The sequence below is a fragment of the Stenella coeruleoalba genome (genome assembly GCF_951394435.1).
Source record: "Stenella coeruleoalba genome assembly, chromosome: 12".
Classification (NCBI taxonomy): Eukaryota; Metazoa; Chordata; class Mammalia; order Artiodactyla; family Delphinidae; genus Stenella; species Stenella coeruleoalba.
In genome coordinates, this window is record NC_137158.1 from 32980684 (window position 1) to 33000434 (window position 19751).

Consider the following 19751-nt stretch of genomic DNA (forward strand, 5'->3'; position numbering starts at 1 on the left):
AGAGCTCAGGCTCAGTAGTTGTGGCGCCCGAGCTTAGCTGCTCCGCGGCATGTGGGATCTTCCCGTACCAGGGCTCGAATCCGTGTCCACTGCGTTGGCAGACCGATTCTTAACCACTGAGGCACCACGGGAGCTCTGCACGTGTGTGTCTCCCTAGCCAAGCTTTTGAGGTCAGGAAGCAAGTCTTATTTCCCTTTGCAACACCCTATGGCATCCTCATAAATCTCTACAAAAAATAGATATTCAATAATATTTGTTGAATTAAAATTTCTGCCTATTCTTAATGGCAGAATGAAAGTTATACTTACTGTGTAGCCTATGATGTGAGTAGAGCCATAAGTCATATTTAATAAGCCCTCTGAATCAGCATAATAAGGAAGCAGATTTCCATCTACAGAAAGGGCAAAGGCTTATCCTGTGAGCTAGCGGACAGCTATGTTGGAGGCTCAGAGCCGGTATAAAACAATGACAGATGATGGTTAGACCACATCTCATTCACAATAGCTGGCCAGTGATTACCAGTAACAGATTTTGCTATGGCTTAGTTCCTTTCTTCAAATGTAAATCAAGATTTTCAGAGAGTTTATTAAATAATTTCTTAAAGAGTATGTTATAACGCAAAGAGGCCTCAGCTGATGGAGCGTTTTATTTAAGTTCTCGAGAAGATAAAGAGGTAAAATGCAGTCAGATATTTTCATGCCAACAGTGAATCAGAAAAAAGAAGGCACTGTCTCTCTAACAGTGAGATGAAAGCAGGTTCAGTCTTTTCTTCTTTTTCTTTTTTTTTTGCGGTACGCGGGCCTCTCACTATTGTGGCCTCTCCCGTCGCGGAGCACAGGCTCCGGACGCGCAGGCTCAGCAGCCACGGCTCACGGGTCCAGCCGCTTCGCGGCATGTGGGATCTTCCCGGACCGGGGCACGAACCCGTGTCCCCTGCATCGGCAGGCGGACTCTCAACCACTGCGCCACCAGGGAAGCCCCAACCTTTTCTTAATTAATTAATTAATTTTTTATTTTTGTAGTCTATTCTCCTCTAAGTAGACAATCATTTGAAGTATAATAGTAATTTTCTCTCTTTCTTTACAATATTAATTCCTCATATGTTAAATATATGATGGTATTAATTTTGTTCTTATTCCTGACTCTTTAGGAATACCAGTAATATTTCACCAGCTTTTAATATTAGCTGTTTGATTGAAATAGAAGTCTTTATCCGGCTAATGAAGTGGTTTCCTGGTTCAAGTACACTAAGCATTTTATTTAAAGTTGTTGTTGAATTATAGTGAACATATTCTGGTCACTAGAGATGATCATGTGGCCTATTGTTATAATAAATTATATTAATAGATTTCTCAATATTGTATTATTTTCTGCATGAGATGTAGCTCATTTCATCATGGTGGGTTTTTTTCCCCCTCTTTTGGTATAATAATGTTGAATTCAACTCCTTACATTTTATTTAGGATAATTGCATTTATATTCATGAATAAGATTGTACTATAGTTTTATATTTTTTAATTCTATCTTAAACAGCTTCAAAAAATATTATTCTATGCTCTAGATTAGTATAGAGTGTAGGAGTTGCCTATTCTTTGAAGGTTTAGAGGAACTCACCCGTAGCACTGTTTAGGTCCCAAGAAAGCAGGTTCATCCTTTAACTGGGGCTAAAGTATGGTGTGGTATTTACTTCTGTTAGCTTTGATTGAGAATGAGCACAGAGAATGTTCAGAGTTGCATGTCTTAGTTATTGCTTTCTTCTCATTTTCCAACTGCTTCTATTCATTTCTGTGGGGCTGGAAATTAGATACTTAGGCATGCTAATTTAATGCTTTCTTCCCCCCATTTTTTTTTGACGTGTGCAAAGAACTATAGGTGTATTTTGCATAAATGTTGTTAACTTGAACTAGTCAGGAATTAATAAAGAAGGCTGGTAAAAAGGCAGTGTTTCTGTTTGAAACAAATTCATGTTAACTTATGTGCTTCTGATTGTTTAAAAATCCTTAGTACATGTATCATTAAAATAAAAATTCATGAACCCAACAGAATTTAGACAGATGGATGAATCGAGAGGAGAGATGGTGGGAAAGTTGCAGATATTTATAATAATCAACGTAATATCCTGGGTTGAGAGATAATTTCTGAGTGAGCCAATTATTATTGATTAGCTGGTAAAGATTTATCTTTTGAGCCTTAGCTGTTTTCTGTCATTTCTTAGGCTGTGCTCAGTGTCTCAGTGGGAAAAAGAACATTCCTGGTAGAACAAAGTTCCCCCTGACTGTCAGATTAATTGGGGAGTGGGGTGATTCTTGAGAACCAAGAACATTTTTTTGCCGCGATGAAGAGTGGCCCCTGCTTGCCACAACTGGAGAAAGCCCTCGCACAGAAACCAAGACCCAACACAGCCAAAAATAAATAAATAAATTTATTTAAAAAAAGAACATTTTTTTGGAAGCTTGAAAGCAATTGTCATAAACAGCCCAATGCTAATGAAAATCTAAATTATTGGGTTCTTCCTAAGCCTAGACACAGAGTTAAACTGAAAAGTCGAAGGCAGATGTTAAAGATGAAAACATGATGTTGCCCTTCATAACCGAAATGGGACCCTTTTCTATTTCTGATGAGGTTAATTAATTGTCCTTTAATTCCTTTCTTGTGCTGTTTTTGCATCGGAAAATGCACGTTTTGGTGAAATAATATAGTTGCATTGGAAACTTTCTACAAGCAGGGGAAGCAAGATTAAGCATATTAGATTCCTCTAAAGATGTGGTCTAACACCGGCTTCTTTATGATCACTGGGCTTTAACTGCTTTTCTGTGCTCTCCTTGCAATGCTGGGGCTCAGTCCCTGCAAACTTCTCCTTTGCCAACTGGATCCGTGTTACGCTTTGTCTAAAAGAGACCGGAAGTCGGGACTTGCTTCTTCTTGTTCTTGTCAGTGTCACCACAGCAACGGGTCTTCACACTGGCAGTGACAGTTGAATCTAGTAATAGTGGGTCCTTCAAAAGCAGCCTCAGCGCACCCCCCTCAGAGATTCTGGCTCAGCCAGACAGCACCCGGTCCTCAGAGGTCTGGGTGCCAGCTCTGTGGGGTCCGTCCTTCAAGCTTCTGGGTTGTAATACTGTGATACTTCCAGCCTCCTCCCTTTGTCCCCCTGCCCTAGGGGTGATTGCCACTCCTTGCAGTTGCATCTCTGTTTTACCTCAGTTTGTCTGTCTGGCAATTCTGATTCCCCAATGCCTGGTTAACTGTTCTTTATGTAAAATTCTCTTCACTAAAATAGCTAGTCTATTTGTTTCCTGACTGGACCCTGTCTAATACAAGCATCAACACCAGGCTGGCTTTGTTACTTCTTTTATGCTTTTATTTTATGTGGCTGTTAGCTTCTTTAGTGCTTCTCAACTGGTGGGGGGTGACCACTGTTGGGATGCTAGATTAGCGTAATGTTTGCTAATAATTTAAAATAGAATTCAGTCCTGACAATACTCCAGAAATTTGTATTTCTGTAAGGTTTTCTATATATGTAAACTTGTATATTGTATATAATAATACAATACCTGTGAACAAAAATCTCTTAGGAATGAGTAGATTTTTGTTTGTTTTCCAGAATAACTCTGTGTAATATACAAAAAGTCACTTTCTAAAGGGCATGCCCACAGCCAGGGATTCACATTTTTTTTATGATGAGTAACATTTGAGGACATGTATAAGTGGAAGTATTTAAAATTAAGTAAATCAAGCATAGTACAAACAAAGTAGTCAATATAATTTCAAGATACATAACCTCATCTATTTAGTTGAGATTTTGACTGTAAATACACTATTGCATTATGCTTTCTTTACCTAACATTTGATCATATACATTTTCCTACATCACAGTGTATATAGTTTGGCACACATGACACACATTCTAACACAGGTACACTCAAATACAGGGGAAAAGGAAGCTTCTCAGAAGCTCATGAGAATATCAGTCATTTTATTCTTTTCTTTTTTAAGTCCTGGATTTATTTTATTTTATTTATTTTAATTAATTAATTAATTAATTTTTGGCTGTGTTGGGTCTTCATTGCTGTGCGTGGGCTTTCTCTAGTTGCGGCAAGTGGGAGCTACTCCTCGTTGTGGTGCTCAGGCTTCTCAAAGTGGTGGCTTCTCTTGTTGCGGAGCACAGGCTCTAAAGCGCAGGCTCAGTAGTTGTGGTGCACGGGCTTAGTTGCTCTGTGGCATGTGGGATCTTGCCGGACCAGGGCTCGAACCCGTGTCCCCTGCATTGGCAGGTGGATTCTTAATCACTGTGCCACCAGGGAAGTCCCTATTGTTCGTACTGTATACTTTTCAGTATTTTCTGCATGTATTTTCCAATCAGGAATCAAACGTTACAAAGTAATTTTTACAATAAAAGAATCAGTTTTCTTCTGAATTTAGGTGATGTTTTTTCTTCTGCATTTTTGCATTTACATTTTTTTCTAAAACAACATCATTACTTCTATTATGGAAAAATCTTATTTTTTAGAGAAAAAACTAAAAATATATTTTATTGCGTTAAAAGTTCATTCTCATGAGTATCATTGATGTTTTTCTCACCTTTTAATTGAGGGAACAGGTGACCTTTTTCTCTTTTTTTTTTTTAAATTTATTTATTTTTGTTGTGTTGGGTCTTCGTTTCTGTGCGAGGGCTTTCTCTAGTTGTGGCAAGCGGGGGCCACTCTTCATCGCGGTGTGCGGGCCTCTCATTATCGTGGCCTTTTTGCGGAGCACAGGCTCCAGACGCGCAGGCTCAGCAGCTGAGGCTCACGGGCCCAGCTGCTCCGTGGCATGTGGAATCCTCCCAGACCAGGGCTCGAACCTGCGTCGCCTGCATCAGCAGGCAGATTCTCACCACTGCACCACCAGGGAAGCCCCCTTTTTCTTATACATTACTACACTTCACAAATTTTCTAAAATAGCATAAAGCACTTTCTATGGATAAAAACTTATTTTTTAAAAAAACAACCTTTTCAACTAAAAATAGAACTACCATACGACTCAGCAATCCCACTACTGGGCATATACCCTGAGAAAACCATAATTCAAAAAGAGTCATGTACTACAGTGTTCATTGCAGCTCTATTTACAATAGCCAGGACATGGAAGCAACCTAAATGTCCATTGACAGATGAATGGATAAAGAAGATGTGGCACATATATACAATGGAATATTACTCAGCCATAAAAAGAAACGAAATTGAGTTATTTGTAGTGAGGTGGCTGGACGTAGAGACTGTCATAGAGTGAAGTAAGTCAGAAAGAGAAAAACAAATACTGTATGCTAACACATATACATAGAATCTAAAAAAAAAAAAAGGTTCAGAAGAACTTAGGGGCAGGGCAGGAATAAAGATGCAGACGTAGAGAATGGACTTGAGGACAGAGGGAGGGGGAAGGGTAAGCTGGGACAAGGTGAGAGAGTGGCATGGACTTATATATACTACCAAATGTAAAATAGATAGCTAGTGGGAAGCAGCTGCATAACACAGGGAGATCAGCTCGGTGCTTTGTGACCGCCTAGAGGGGTGGGATAGGGAGGGTGGGAGGGAGACGCAAGAGGGAAGAGATATGGGAACATATGTATATGTATAACTGATTCACTTTGTTATAAAGCAGAAATTAACACACCATTGTAAAGCAATTATACTTCAATAAAGATGTTTAAAAAAACACAACCTTTTTGGTGTCTCAATTCTTTACTACAGGGTTTTTAATTTGGTTAACTTTCTGTTTTTAGTTTTCATTTTTAAACTTCTGGTAATATTTGAAAAAAAGTGTTTTTTTACTGTTTGCATATGTTATTTCATAAATAAAAACGTTGCTCTCCATCTGAACCCATACAAGTATGTCGAATGTATTTACTCATACATGGAGGTTTTGTGCCCTTTGCTTTTCTGTTTTTGTTTTTAACCAACTTTTAATTTTAGAACAGTATTAAACTTAGAGAAAAATTGCAAAGTTAAGTACACAATATTCTTATACAACCCATGCCCCGCTTCCCTTATTAACAGTTTGTATTCATATGGTGTGTTTGTCAAAATTAATGAACCAAAATTGATGTATTATTATTAACTAAAGTCTATATTTTATTTAGATTTCCTTAGTCTCTACCCACTGTCCTTTTTCTGGTCCAGGATCCCATCCAGGGCACCACATTACATTTAGCTGTCACATCTCCTCAGGCTCCTCTGGACTGTGACAGTGTCTAAGACTTTTCTTGTTTTTGGTGGCTTTGACAGTTTTGAGAAGCATTGGTCAGGTATTTTGTAGAATGTCCCTAAATTGGGATTTGTCTGATTTTTCTTCTTGTCGACTGGGGTTATGTGTTTTGGGAAGAAGGCCATTTTCATCACATTGAATCAAGGCTGTCTATATGACTTATCTGTGTTAATGTTGACCTTGATCACATGGCTTGCAACAGTGTTCTCCAGGTTTCTCCAGTATTAAACTACATTTTCCTTCCTTTCCATACTACATTCCTTGGAGAGAAGACCCTTTACACAGCCCACACTTAAGGAGTGGGGAATTACAAAGGAATATAGAGAGCTGATTGAATGTATGACTCAGGAAATCAAGGTGCATGTGCATAGGTCAGCAAGTCATTGTGGAAACTCAGTCATGCTGAAGAGGTTGAGACTATGGAATACTTCAACAGCAAAAAACTACATAACCCAATTAAAAAATGGACAAAATTCTGGAATAGACATTTTTCCAAAGAAGACATGCAAATGGCCAACAGTACATGAAAAAATGCTCAACATCACTAATCATCAGGGAAATGGAAATCAAAGCCATAATGAGCTATCACCTCATACCTGTTAGGATGTCTATTATTAAAAAGATAGGAGATAAGTGTTAGTGAGGATGTAGAGAAAAGAGAACACTCGTATGCTGTTAGTGGGAATGTAAACTGGTAGAGACACTATGGAAAACAGTATGGAGGTTCCTCAAGAAATTAAAAATAGAGCTACCCTACAATCCAGCAATTCCATCTCTGAGTTTATATCCAAAGGAAATGAAACCGTTATCTTGAAGAGTATCTGTACTCTTATGTTCATTGCAGCATTATTCACAATAGCCAAGACATCAAAACAACCTAAAGTATCCATCAATGGATGAATGGGTCAAGAAAAATGTGGAATATATGCAATGGAATATTATTCAGCCTTAAAAAGAAGGAGGTCCAGTCATTTGCAACAACATGGATGAACCTGGAGGGCATTATGCTAAGTGAAATAAACCAGACCGAAAACTGCATAGTATCATTTATATGTGGAATCTAACAAAGTCAAACTCAGAAACAGAGTAGAAAGTGGTTTCCAGAAGCTGTAGGGGTGGAGCAAATAGGGAGAGGTTGGTTAAAGGGTGCAAACTGTCAGAAGAGGAATAAGGTCTGAGGATCTAACGTATAACATGCTGACTAGAGCTGAGAACACTGTATTTTATAACTGAAATTTGCTAAGAGAGTAGAACGTAAATGTTCTCACACACACGAAAAAGGCAAATATGTGAGGTGATGGATGTGTTAATTAACTTGATGGGGGGAATTCTCTGACAATGTATATCAACCATTCACTTTAAATGTCTTACAATATTATTTTTCAATTATATAAATTAAATTAAAATTCGGTTAAATAAAGCTAAAGAACTGAAAACTTAACAGCATAAAGGATGGCATATACAAATTGGAAATCATGTTTAATGTTCAAAACTGCAGATAAGTGAACAATAGCTCTGCTGCTGTGTTCTTACACCCTCAAATTTCATAGTTATAGGTAAACATGTCATAGATTAGAATGAAAGAAAATATTTAATAAAGCAACTCCCCAGAACTTAGTGTTTGTCCAACATATCCTGTGACTGAAGAATCACAATTTCCTATGTTTCAAGTTACAGAGAATTTTAACCTTGCAACACCAAGTTATTAAGTCATTCTTTCCATTTTATACATATCTGAATTAGAGTTTTCTTGGTCAGAATTTCTGACACACATAATTTATCCTTTGAACTATGTGGAGAGCATTTTTCATTATAAATAAAAATATTTAAAAACCACTTAAAGAAAAGATTTATAGAACTAAAATCTTATTTTGGATAGTATATTTCATAAGCTTGTTGTTTAGCAATTATGATATGACCTTTCAATGCACAAAGATAGAAAATACTTGAAAAGAAATGTCCTCTCTGATTCAAGTGAGAACTCAAACTGGTTTGTGGAAAGGACTGTCTTTGTACACTGCATTGCATATATTATAATTCACAAGGTTATGTAATATAAAGATGGTATATATATTTTTTACTTCCTTTATTTCCCTTTTGCCTAATCAGGTAGCTAGTAGCATACTCTCAGGGTGGAAAGAAGAAAAGACCCTTATCTGTCTGGCTTGTGCTTCCAAATGCCAAGCCCACTGAGGGGAGAGGAGCCCTTGATGGGAAAGTCATGAGAAAAGGGATAATTCTCAACCTCGGCTGCACCTTACAATCACTGGGGGAGTTTTAAAATACTCATTCTCGCAGCCACACTGTGCACCACTTAGGTCAGTATCTCTGGAGGTGAGAAACAGGAATTATTATTATTATTATTCTTTTTACAGTTCTCCAGGTGATTCCAATGTGTCGCTAAGATCGATGACTATTGCTTTAAGGGAAATAGGAAGGGAAAAGCATTTTATCTGTCTTAAAAAGGAACTTCCCCAGAGTTGAGGAGAGAGAGGCTTATGCTTCCCAGAGAAGCAGGGAATTTGGCTGTGTTCTTGGCAACACCCCAGAGAAGGATGGCTGTATGCTGCCCCCTCTAGGGAGGTAAGACCAGATGGGCCTTAGGAGGTTTCCAGTCTCACAGATGATTCCTGTACCCCATGTTTTGTTTAGAGGGAGCAGAGAAGGACCCAATAAGCCACATTTTAGTAACTTGGCCAAGGAGATGAGCAATGACCAGAGATACACGACCCCCCCCCCCCATGCTTTCTCTTCCTTTGAAATTGCATAAACTCTTGAACATTTATAGGACCCTGAATTTGGGGATTGAGGAACTCCTACTTATTACTGAATTTCCCTACGGCCTGATGAGATGGAGCCCTAAATCGATGTTAGGTTGAATTTATAGAGAATGAGCAGATGTGATGTTTCTTACAACCCATGCAGGTCTTAATATTCATGGAATGAATGAATGAAAGCGCCATTCTCACACACTTGACAATATAAGAGCAATACATCAAATATTGTCTCTAACAAAACTCAACTTAATTTTCCTAACATTCAGTTGTACAAATATAATCCCTGCATGCTTCTGTACAAAATACAATAATGAGCTAATCCTAACAATGATCAGAATTCAGCATGAGCCTGAAATCAAGACTGCAATGATCACAGGCCACTAAAACCGGGCCTGGGAGGATTGTTGAATTAGCAGAGGGATCCATCTGTTGATGATTTATGTGCAGGAGAGCTGGGCAGGGCTTCAGGCTGGTTTTCTTTTAGGCCACACTCCTTAAGCGTGGTTTACAGCTTTCCTCGTGCTGTCCTCAGGGAAGATCTTGGATGGCTCCAGTAGTTCACTGGGGAGAGTGGGGATGGTAGGGTGTGGGACAGGTGGTCCGTGAGTTATTAGGTGTAGCATTTCCATCTTCCTCTGTGAAAAGTTTCCTTTCTAAGACTCTGGGCTCTTACTATCACTGAGTAGTGGCGGGAGCTGAGGATTCCAGCATGAAAAGCCTCTGTTCAGGAGGATCACCGGGAGGAAAACGGGATGCATCATCTGGCTTTTCAACGTCTGATGGGAATCTCTTCCTCTGAGCGAGTCTCATTTGCTCGAAGAACAAGTTTGATCTTTCACATGTTAATATATATGTTCAATGGCTCTTCACGTTTTCATTCCAGTTTAGGAGACTTTATCACACAAAGACCATTTATGGCATAAGTAGCTCATTGTCTACTTTTAAAAAATTTCTCAAACTTGGTTTTCAATTAGGAAGATTGGAACAGTTTGAGATAACTACAGTGACCAGATGGAATTGATATAAGCAAAAGCAAAACAACAACAAATGTGAAAATTTAAAGATTTACTTAGGCTGTGTGGTTTTATTAGAAATTAATATGTTATTTATGTTAGACCTTCCGCATATTGGAAATAGCCTGTGCATCTCTATATCTTCACTCCTGCTCCTCTTGAGCTTTGGGGGAGCCAGGGTTGCAGCTTGGGCTCCATTGATATATGTGGGAAAGGGAAGTGAGACCTAGTCCCATTTGCACTAGGCTGAAGGCTAGAAAAAGTAACCCTGACTCTCCAGGGCCTGGGCAGCGTGATACCAGGATGGGATGGGGTCAGGAAGGGCTACCGTTCAGGTAGTTCTCTGCTTTGTCCTACATTGTACAGCTTATTAGAGGAGAGCAGAAAAAAAAATCAAATTTCTCATTATACATGACACTGGTTTCCATTAGCACAGATATATACAGATTATTAATATTTGAATTGACATTAAGGAGGATAATTAAGATGGTATTTTGTTTAGCTGGAAATCCTGCCATTTCTTAATCTCTTCCACTTCTACCTTTTGGTTAAGACTCAACAGTATATGAATAAACTGGCTCTCTGGAAAAAATTCCACCACACATTCCCTCCTATGTAGTGTTTGCCAATTTCCATTGTGTAAATACTCCCGCCACAGCCAATGTCAAGCTACCAACCTGGCATCAGTGAACGTGGCGTTGGGAAGAGATACACAAAATTGGCTCCTGGGAAATAATTAAAATGTTCAAGTTTTAATAAAGTCCTAGTAGTTGCTACTATTTCTTGTACTAATTGTCTACCAAATTAAAAAAATAATACTTAGTAATGCTGGTTAAAATTTTTATTTTTAGGTTTAATATAATAGTCTGTCTTTAAACTTTTTCTTCTTTAAAATAAGTTCTAACTTTTAAAACAGAAAAAAAAAAAAGGCTCCTGTGAGCAGGAAAGGGCCAGTTTCAGCACACCACTGGACTATCCAATCCAGCCAGCTGCATCCTCTGAGGTTGACTGGGGTAGGATCTGACCAGGGTATTGCGTAGCCTATGGCTGTGATGAAGAGGTCTCATTGACCTCAATTCATGTCCCTGCAGCCACTGTGAGGCAGAGCCCTGAAGAGCAGCTTTGAAAACAGCCTCCACCATAAGCAATTTACATTTGTTTTTGAGAAATCAACTTTTCCTCAGGGCAGCAGACTCTGGGAAGTACATCTGTACGGCAAGTGGTCTTTCTTTACCACCACTTACTACTTCATTCTGCCTCCTATGATTTTCCGGCTGGCAGTGTACTGGAGGCATACTGGAGTCCATTCACACAGTAGCCGTGACTTCCAGGTGCCACCTGAGAGCTGTGTAATCTTGGGCAATCCACTTAATCTTTCTAAATTCTAGTTTTCGTATCTTTAAAATGGAGATGTGATTTACACTAAAGTGTCGTTGAAAGTATTGATTAGGATAACACACAGGGTGGGCGAGATGGGTGAAGGGGGTCAAAAAGTATACACTCCCAGTTACAAAATAAACAAGTCATGGGGATGTAATGTACAGCACGGTGACTATGACTATAGTTAATAATACTATATTGTGTATTTGAAAGTCACTAAGAGGGTAGATCTAAAAAGTTCTCATCACGGGGAAAAAAATTCTGTAACATATGGTGACGTATTGTGGTGATCATTTTGCATTGTATACAAATATTGAATCATTATGTTGTACACCTGAAACTAATATAATGTTATATGTCATTATACCTCAATTTAAAAAAAAGGGTAACACAAAATACTGAGCATGTAAGAGGGAGTAAATAAATGGTAACTCTTATTCAATATTCCTGATGTGCCCCTGTTTACTTCCGGGCCTGATCATGCTTCTTGTGCTTCCCTTTTCTTGGTGTGTCTCTTGGTTGGCTTCCATTATTTTTGTGTGAGCATCTTTCACCTGCATTATGGAGCAGATCTTCCTCAAAGAAGGCCTTAGAGCATCATTTGCCAAAGTATGTTTCCAGAGCACATTAGTCCTAAGAGCTGCTTTGTGATAAAAGGTCTATGTTTACATAATCTTAATGATTAACAAAGCTGATTATATTCTATTGGTGAAGACTCATAGTACACATTAGCATATTAAATTCTCTGAGCAGTCCTGCAGGAAAAAAAAAAATCCATTGTAGCTTTATTTGATCCAGCATTTCTCAAAATTATTTGACTACACTCCTTTATGTGTGCATGTATGAGGATAAGTAAAATAACTGTTAACATCCTGAGGCACCAGGGTTCTGCAGAATGCGCTTGCAGCAATGCTCTCTTGGACGATTCAGAGTAGGGTGAATGTCTTCCCCACAGGTAGGGCACACGATGACATGTAACAGGTCTCTCACTGAGAAAACCTTTGTTCCTCAGAGGGGCTGCAGAAGTGCTAGAAGGATGATTAACATCCTTCTAACTGAGGGAGAAAAATCAATACATTTGGTGGATTTGCCTTCACTGGAACAGACTGAAGCATTTTTACTATGTTATCTCATTGAATTATTATATATTAAAATATGTATGATATCAAGGGAACTTATATTTAATTTGTAGTTATACCATTGGAGTTCCAAACACCATAATCATGAGTTTATTAAGGAATCTAAATGCCATTGAATAATTATCTTCTAAAAGTGAGCTTCCAAAAATATCAGCTAAGACCTATAAATACAAGAAGTCACTTAATACTAATTTCCTAAATTTGTAGGTGACTGCCTCAGTTTCAGTTTTTCTCAGTTGTCAATGAGCTGCCCTTCTAGAATTTTGTTGATGACATATGCAGTCTGATAATTCCTGTCCATGTTCTTTTTCTACTAGGCACAATTGCAGTGCACCTGTGAAGCAGTTTTTATTTCAACAAACCCAAAAGTAATTAAAAATTGGAAAGCTATAAAATTGGAGTTTGAAGAAGTGGGCTATGCTTGGAGTGCTGTTGTTAGGAAGTGAACATCCCATGAAAGGGACAATTAGGAAGGAATTGATTTCGTATTCCTCAAGGTAAGAAAAAAACACATTTTTTTTCCTTATAAAAAGATATTGGATGGTAGCATTTTCATGTGTGAAATTTGAAAATACTTGTTAATAAGCTTTTTGATTTCTGATTCAATAGACTTTGAAAAAATTTAATGTCCACATTTTCCTTCTTGGTTTTGCGTTTTTTAATGTAAAATAATGTGGTATTTCTTGCTTGGAGGATCCATCAGTGCTATTCAGTGTAAGATCAGAGGTCAAAGTTCAGATGGAAATTGTGCTAAGCAGTTTGGAACAATTTTGAAGAAGTGAATGAGCCTTATTTTCATGTGTAATTAGTAGATTTATTGCAGTCCAGATTCTAATCTAGTTTCAAAAGTAAATAAATTATTCATTAAATGCAAATGGTTGTATTGTGCCACTGTTTTTTCCCCCTACTATGCCATGGTTAGAGAGAGGAAGCATTATTTTTTTTTCAGTTACTTAAGGATATTACCAAGATGTCAGCCTCTGAGCGATGCCTGCTGGCGGCATGCTGAGAACTAGCATGGAGCTGTGACAGTCGCCATGGCCAACAATTTAAAACTTGATTGAAAAACTCGTAGGCATGGCTTACGGAGAAGGAGAGCCTTCTGGGAGTAGATGGCAAGGCGGAACCAGGGTTTGGAGCCATGTGAGTTCCGCAGAGTGAAGCAGGTCAAACAAAGGAGGGTTTTATGATTGGAACAAGGAGTCATTAAGATACGACATCTGCAGCAAACAAAGGCAGTACAAGGCTGGGTGTTGGGATGTAGGTAGGGAAATTGATCGCACGGCAGGACTTGCAGGGTCTGGGTGGGAATCAAGAATCTTACAGTGAGTCTGGATTGTATGGGTCACTGGCCTGTCTGTGGTCACAGCCCTCCCGTGCCCTTCCCCAGCTCTGCTCTGTGTCCCAGGGCCCACCCGCTCAGACTTCCTTAATCACTGGCTTCTGGTAAGGCTTGGCCAATGGGAGGAAGTTGAGGGAGGTGGGAGAGAAAAAGCCATTGGTTTTGTCTCCTTTGTAGTTCCAGGCACTGCTGGAGTCCCTCATTGCCGGTCCAGCTCCCACCCCCAGGTCCAGGCTCTGGGGCTCTAGTAACACCTCCTCCCTTTGCTCTCAGTCAGATGGGTGGTAGCAGCTTCTTGTAGTGTTTAATTTCTGGGGTGCCTTATCACCCCATGTTTCAGCACTCCTTACTGCTTATATCTGGCTGGCTTCAATCATTTTTATTATCTACCTGGACTTCAAAGGCACTTGAGTTTCAGATTCCTGGTCTGAATGCCTATAAATGTTTGAAGGGCTTGTCTATGTTTTACTTATTCTTTTAAATTGAGGTATAGTTGATGTACAATATTGTATAAGCTACAGGTGTTCAATATAGTGATTCACAATTTTTAAAGGTTATACTCCAATTATATTTATTATAGAATATTGGCTATATTCCCTGTGTTGCACAATATATCCTTATAGTTTATTTTATACATAATAGTTTGTATCCCTTAATCCCCTGCCCTATATTGTCTTACCCCTGTATTGTCCCTCCCTCCTTCCCTCTCCTCCTTCCCAAACTAGAAACACTAGTTTGTTCTCTATATCTGTGAGTCTGTTTCTATTTTTGTTATATTCACTAGTTTGTTGTATTTTTTAGAGTACACATATAGGTGATATTATACAGTATTTGTCTTTGTCTGACTTATTTCACTTAGCATAATACCCTCCAAGTCTATCTATATTGTTGAAAATGGCAAGATTTTCTTCTTTTTTATGGCTGAGTGGTATTCCATTATATTTATATATACCTCAGCTTCTTTATCCATTCATCTGTTGATGGACATTTAGGTTGCTTCCATATCTTGGCAATTGTAATTAATGCTGCTATGAACATTGGAGTGTATGTATCTTTTCAAATTAGTGTTTTTGTTTCCTTCCCATATATACCCAGGAGTGGAATTGCTGGGTCATATGGTAGTTCTGTGTTTAATTTTTTGAGGAACCTCCATACTGTTTCCCACAGTGGCTGTACTAATTTACATTCCCACCAACAGTGTACGAGGGTTCCCTTTTCTCTACATCCTTACCAACATTAGTTATTTGTATTCTTTTTGAAGGAAAACACGACAATTCAAAACCTATGGAATGCTGCAAAGCAGTTCTAAGAGGGAAGTTTAAGCAATACAAACTTAGCTCAGGAAATAAGAAAAATCTCAAACAAACAACTTAACCTTATTGTCTTACTTATTTTTAAGTATCCTTGCTTAGCAGTGCCTGGCACACACAGGAGTTCACAAATGTTTGTTCAAGGAATGAATGGATGAAGCGGGTGTGGGTGGAGGAGCCATAGAACCTCTGACTGCAGATCAGCCCTTGGGTTTGGGAATAATCAGGTCAGAATGGAGTGTGCAGAGCGCTGGGGCTCAATATTCTTTGAAGGCTGCTTGAATTGATGCCGGGATGGGGCAGCTTGGGCATTGCCTGCTCAGAAATTTTGCCGTCTTTTCCTCCAAGGCAACTCAGGGGAATCACTGCAACTTCATGAGTCACCCCAGGTGACTGGGGTAGAGCCAGGTCGTCACATGAGTGTAGTGACACAGACTGGCTCCAATCCCAGCTCCCGTCGGGGATGCTGCATTAGGTACTTCTCTGAACCTCTGTCTCCTCATCTGTAAAATGTGGATGATTCTGCCCATCTAATAGAGCTATTTTTAAAAAGTATATAAAGTGATTAGAACAGGTTAGATGTTTAATAAGTAGTAGTTATTATTGTTATCCTCTTTCAAAATAAATTGAAGGTGTCAGATCATGAATTAGCGGCCTGTTACAAAGGCAAGTTCTAAGAGAAGGCATCTGTTTCATGGAATAATTTCAGTATTTTTATTTCTAGTGTTACCAGAAAGGACAGTATTATTCTAAAATATTAAAATACATGCATGCACATGAACCTGACTACCTATAAATAGAACTTCATTTGGTTAGAAACATGTTCCAAATTGCCATATAATACATTAATTTTAACAACTAGACACAAGATTATTCAAAAATGCACATTTTTTAAATCTGACAATCTTATTTCAAATTTCAAATCATTTTTTATCTTATTTTTGATATTGTTTATTTCAGTATTATATTTCTTTTACGGAAACTCAAAGTGGTTTACAAGTTGCATCTTATTTTAGTCAGTCTGATGTACTATCTGTATAATAAGGCCATTTCTGCATTTTTAGCTACGATGGTTTGTTTATATGGTTTGTTTATATGGGTACGTATAAAATGGTTCCTCACAAAAACTTGTAGAAGAGATATATATATATACATATTCTTATCATTTTAAGAATCAGCCCATTTAGCAAAACGTTGCCTTTGTTATAAATCTTTTTATATCTATGCATATATATAAACACACGATTTTTGTGTATATCACAGTGTTTATATATATTTTAAACCATATATATATATATATATATATATATATTTAACACAATGGCATGTTTTTTCTGAATGCCAGGACAGTAGGTTTCTGTTTCTAGGGGAATTGAATAAAGCATTTGGATATGTGAATGGCAGGAAGTCCCTCCTTCCTTTTACCTCTTTTCTATTTCTTCATATCCCCTAAAGGAAGTGATTCTCTGACCAGATTTCAGGACTCTGGGCTGCATTTAGTAGGGGAGCCAGGCAAACAGTATTGAAAGTATTGAAAGGGATGCCTCCCTTCTTTTCTTCTTACCTCCAGGCATGAGAGGGTACTTAAGATAATCATGGACTCCTTTGGGCTTACTATTGTGCTTTTTTCCTCTCTCACAAAAGCACTTAGGTGCTTGGGAATTCTCTCGCTGTTTCAGGCTGTGGTTGGTGAGAATACTGAGATTTAATAGCGACAGAGAGGCTCTTCTCTGACTCAATGCCTAGGCTAGGCGCTGCAGTCTAGATTTATCACAGATGCCTGTGCTGGAAGGCCTGTGCCCCCAGCTAACCAGACGGTGGCAAGTGGATTTTCCATGAGCTGTGACCTTACGTGGTAGCTCTTCCAGGAACCTGGGGCGAGAAGAGCTGACCAGGCCAAGGCAGGGTTTGGTCCCCACCCTTGATGTGTAATACTGTTGAAGCCTCCTTTGTGCTTTCAGATGAACAAATTAATTTTGCTCATCTGTTAAAATTAAATTCTAAGTGTCAATTTTGGTGAAAAATCTGATTAATTCTTTTTGGCTAGATTATCACTGTAGCTTAAATTAAATATCTCAGATAGATGTTAAGTAGTACTAAGTACTAAGTGTATATGGACCTAAGTACCAGGGTAGATGTGCTCAGATTTATCCCTTGACATTGGACAATTATTTTTTCAATCTTGATGTTGCAAATGTCTGGATTACTGTGCTACAGAGATGAATTGACTTGGTTGCTGTCCATTGTATTGTTTCCTATGATTTTATAACCATAACCACTGAATAAATATTTTAAGAAAGTGAACAGTAACTTCTAATTCTGGCAATATAATGAAACAGCTTGAAAAACTCTTCAACTATAAAGTGCTGTAAACACTGGATAAAAATATACAAAATGGGGCTTCCCTGGTCATGCAGTGGTTGAGAGTTTGCCTGCCGATGCAGGGGACATGGGTTCGTGCCCCGGTCCGGGAGGATCCCACATGCCGTGGAGCGGCTGGGCGTGTGAGCCATGGCCGCTGAGCCTGCGCGTCCTGGAGCCTGTGCTCCGTGACGGGAGAGGCCGCAGTGGTGAGAGGCCCGCGTACCGCAAAAAAAAAAAAAAAAAAAAAAAAATATATATATATATATATATATATACACACACAAAATGTAACTTGAATGCATGTCTGAGACAGCAAAAAATTAAGAGGAGTCCTTAATTGAAAGAGTGAAAACTTGAATCCAAAGAAGTAAATGACTGCAGAAGGTGGTGGTCCTGTATGACCAAAGGCTTTGGGTTTAGCCACGTCAATGAGCAGCTGAAGGCCAGAGGTCAACAGGAGCTTGGGTTATGCAGGCCAGATGCCCAGTCCTGCTCTTTGTACTCTTTTCTCTTCCTCGTCTGTCCTTTTCATAGGCAGTGTCATTTTACACTGATTCTAGATTATTAGCCCTCAAGGGATCTTAAAGATTACTTTTCGGTTATGTAGGAGGGGACATTGGGGCTCATAGAGTTTCAATGGCTTCATTGGTGGCAGAACCAGGACAAGAACCAATTTTCTTCTATTTCAGAGTCCATTCTACTCTACTACCTTGTCTCTTTCTATTTTCTTTTTCATTCAAAAATCAAATGTGCATGTGTGCGTATTCATGCGTGTGTGTGTGTGTGTGTGTGTGTGTGTACAGATGAGTCTTTTTGGACAGAAGCTTGAACAGATGATATAGGACACATTTAAATATTTTGGGCTCAAAGTTGATGTGGTGGGAGATGCAGGAGGGCCTAAGACTGCTGAGGTTGTTACTTCTTTCCCCAGTTCTCCCATGTCTATGGAAGATACTCCTTTAACTGGTCTCCAGGAGGTACAGGCTGGAAGAGTTGGCGCTGCTCATTTTGCCAGAATGCTTTGGGCAAATGGAGTCCTGGGCATCTATTTATAGTTTATGAACCACCATGAGATCATAAGGCCCGATACAGAGCTGTGGCTAACTCTTACCAGCACTACCCCTTTCATGGTGGGTCCTGCATTAACTGTGACAAGATCCCTAGTGGTCTACTCTAACTTCAGAGGAGCTGAAGGATTCCCCAGTCACATTCCACTTCTGAAGGGTAAGTGTTTGAATATGGGTCAAGCAGGGCTGAACAGAGACATTTGAGCCTTCTGGTCAGGCTAGTAATTTGATGTCCTTTCATACTGAGATCTAAAAAAGTCATTCAGTGTTTATTAAGTGGGAATAAGAAAAAGCAGATTTTCTATTCAAAAATATTTCGGTAACAGACTCACTTGTTAACTTCCACTGACCAAAGCAGAATCAATATTGTTAAAATATTCAGCCATATGTTTAGTCTTTTTCTCTTTCCAATTTAGATGAAATAGGTCACTTGTTCTTGGTAAATAGCAGTATGATATGCAATATTTGTCTTGGGATTTTTACTGGAATACTGATTTTTAATATATCATGACCCTTTGGGTTTACTGCAAAACTACCCAACAGAAACAGTTTGATTCAGCATGGTCTGCTTTTATTTTTAATTTTAAACATGCATTTAATTGTTTTACCTCATTTTTTTGGTGCTGCCTACTTTCTTTGGTAACTAGTGCTTTGCAGAAGAGGAAGAAGAAAATGAGGTAAAGGAAAAAGGGGCTTTAGAACTGTCCAAAAGTGATATTTTGAGGAGTGAAAGGTCTAAGATATGTTCAAGATGCCCAGCCTGGTGGGTTCTATCAAGATGGAGCCTGAGGTTTGAGGAGTTTCCAGACACCAGGGAGAATCTATAAGGCAAGAAAGAAAGAATACCCTGATAGATTACATATTTCTTCTAGACACAAACTTCTTCCTAATAGTAAACTTTAATAGAAATGGATCCTTTTATAGGGACAGTGAAGTTAATATTTTTGAAATACAGTGGACAACATAAAGCTTTTTATAATGGTATATAGAAAATTTAGAAACTTCTTTCACGTGGCCATTTCTTATATTAGACAAAAACTGAGAGCATAACATTAAAATGTAATTTGTTGAAGATGTTTCTTACGGGGTTCAATCCTAGAGACTACCATGTGTAGA